Source organism: Spinacia oleracea, unplaced genomic scaffold (assembly GCF_020520425.1).
Source record: "Spinacia oleracea cultivar Varoflay unplaced genomic scaffold, BTI_SOV_V1 SOVchr0_106, whole genome shotgun sequence".
Taxonomy (NCBI): Eukaryota; Viridiplantae; Streptophyta; class Magnoliopsida; order Caryophyllales; family Amaranthaceae; genus Spinacia; species Spinacia oleracea.
In genome coordinates, this window is record NW_026614434.1 from 1 (window position 1) to 2,500 (window position 2,500).

Consider the following 2,500-nt stretch of genomic DNA (forward strand, 5'->3'; position numbering starts at 1 on the left):
GCCGACGATGCTTTGTGAAAACATCGTGGTGGAGGAGGACCTAGCTACAGAGGTCCACCGGACACGTAAGGGGGTGTGGGCGGAAACAAGCGCTTATGGACGTCATGCCTCGTTAGGAATGCAACACAGAAAACCGTCACTCGCCCAAGGCCTGTATAGCACTTGGAGCGAACACTGAAGAGGTTTATCGGCGGGCGGTCGATGCACAAGCATGGAGCCCGCCAGCTAAAAAAACCAAAAACACCACTCACACCGTAGCGTACCGCTTCGCAAGAAACAACGAGCTTGCATCCCCCGACCACAAAGTGGGCCGCAAGATGGGCTAGAAGTCCCCCGACTAGCACCGTTTGACGTGAAAGAAACAAATCGAGGCGGGACAACATGGCTAAGGTTAGCTAACACAACCTCGACTAGAATTAGATGCACCCACATGCCGCTTGATATCGCCCGCCTCCGGAACAGTCCGCATCGAGTTTCGGAAAACATTACACACCAACAAAGCCAAAAGGACAAGAGGACCACACCAAAGCCAAAAGCTCCCATCAACTATAGACCGTTCCTGGTTTGCTCGAAGGAACGACGACGAGATTTTAGTATGCGCCTGTGTGCTGCTTAGTCCGTTGCCAGCACACAGAACACACGCATCGGGTCATCGAGTCCAAGCTCCCTACAATACCTACGAGGTTGTTCGAAGGACGACGTCACTAGATTTTAGTCCGCGCTCGTAGGCTGTTTGTCGCTGCCCGCAAAAAACAAACCGAATCGGTCGACAAGTCCCAAACTCCCCTCCGCTAAATTCCCTCAATGCATACCCGGATTTTGTTTCCGAACACGAAAACTCGAGGTCAAGTCGGTACTATGGCCTTGTCGCAGGCCAATTCCACTACCGTCATCCCCCGAAAAACTCCGTCAATCGAGCCGTAAAAACTCGTGGTCAAGTCGGGATTTCTTCCGTATAGCGGGCCGAATCCACCACCGTCATCCCACGAATTCTTAAAGCCACAACAAAATTTGGTCACAATTCCTACGAGGTTTGTTCGAAGGACGACGTCAACTAGATTTTAGTCCGCGCTCGTAGGCTGCTCGTTCGCTGCCCGCAAGAACAGACCGCATCCGGTCGACAAGTCCCAAACTCCCCTCCGCTAACCCATCCGAGAGACGACCGCGGGACCATTGCAGCACACGAAAAACCGAGGTCAAGTCGGGACTTAGCCGTTTATGCGGGCCAATCCACCACCGTCATCCCCCGAATTTACGGAGCCGAAAAATTCCCTCAATGCATCGTTGGATTTTGTTTCCGACCAACGAAAACTCGAGGTCAAGTCGGTACTATGGCCGTGTCGCAGGCCAATTCCACTAACGTCATCCCCCGAAAACTCCGTCAATCGAGCCGTAAAAACTCGTGGTCAAGTCGGGACTTTTTCCGTATAGCGGGCCGAAATCCACCACCGTCATCACAAATTCTTATAGCCAACAACAAAATCGTCAATGCTTTGTGGGTATTTTTTATCAAAAAAAAAATCCGGGTCAAGTCGGGTCTCGGGCCATATCTCGGGCACCCGGTCCACCACCGTCATCCCCGAAATTTTTCCATCCCTCGAATAATCCCACCGTCGTCCCTCGAATGCGATGGGTGTAGTGTCGTAGGGGGGCCGACCATGCCCATCGCTGCCCACAGAGAGTGCCTATGCCCACCAGCGCCAGCCCTCTCCACTCTCACCCTCCCCTATAGAGTTTATTTTGAATTAGCTATAATTTTCTAGTGAACACCCAAGTGACAGTAAGTAATAATGGCTCAAAACTGAGTTTTTGTGATAATAATGCCCCGTTTTTTTGTTGGAAACTTTATATGGGCATTAAGCTTAATTTGGTGATTTTTTTTTGCAAAAAATTATTTTTTTTTCCCGGAAATGGGAAAATAGGGGTAAAAACGGTGAAAAATCCCAAAAAAAATCAAAAAAAAATCCCAAAAAATCCCAAAAAATAGGAAAAGACATATAAATATATATAGAAAACATTGGGTTGGAAATATTTTATTTTGGGACCTCGGGGGGGTGCCCGGGTTGCTATTTTGGGAAAGTTTTCGGGAAAGAAAACCACCAACCGATCTCACAATTGTAGTGAGCACTCAACAATCTTTGGGGCATTGGAGGGCTACATTTAAGTCTTGAATGGTTTAACCCATCTTTTGAGACTTTTCATGGTCGGATTCATTGGTATCGTGTGCTTATAGTCGGAGCATTGTGGCATGTGGTCCGATCGTGTGCCTATGGATTCCATGCCTTTGCATGCCTTGCTTGGGCCGTGCCTTGCCCTTGCATGTCGTGTTGGGCCATGCCATCCGTGCCTTGCCTTGTGCCATGCCATGCCTTTTCCTGCCTTGGCCCATGTGCCTTGCATGCGTGCCATGGTGCCTTGCAGCATGAGCAGTGCCTGGTGCTGCAGCCCATGGTGCCAGCGCCCATGGTGCTGCCAGCCCATGGTGCCAGCGCCATGAGCA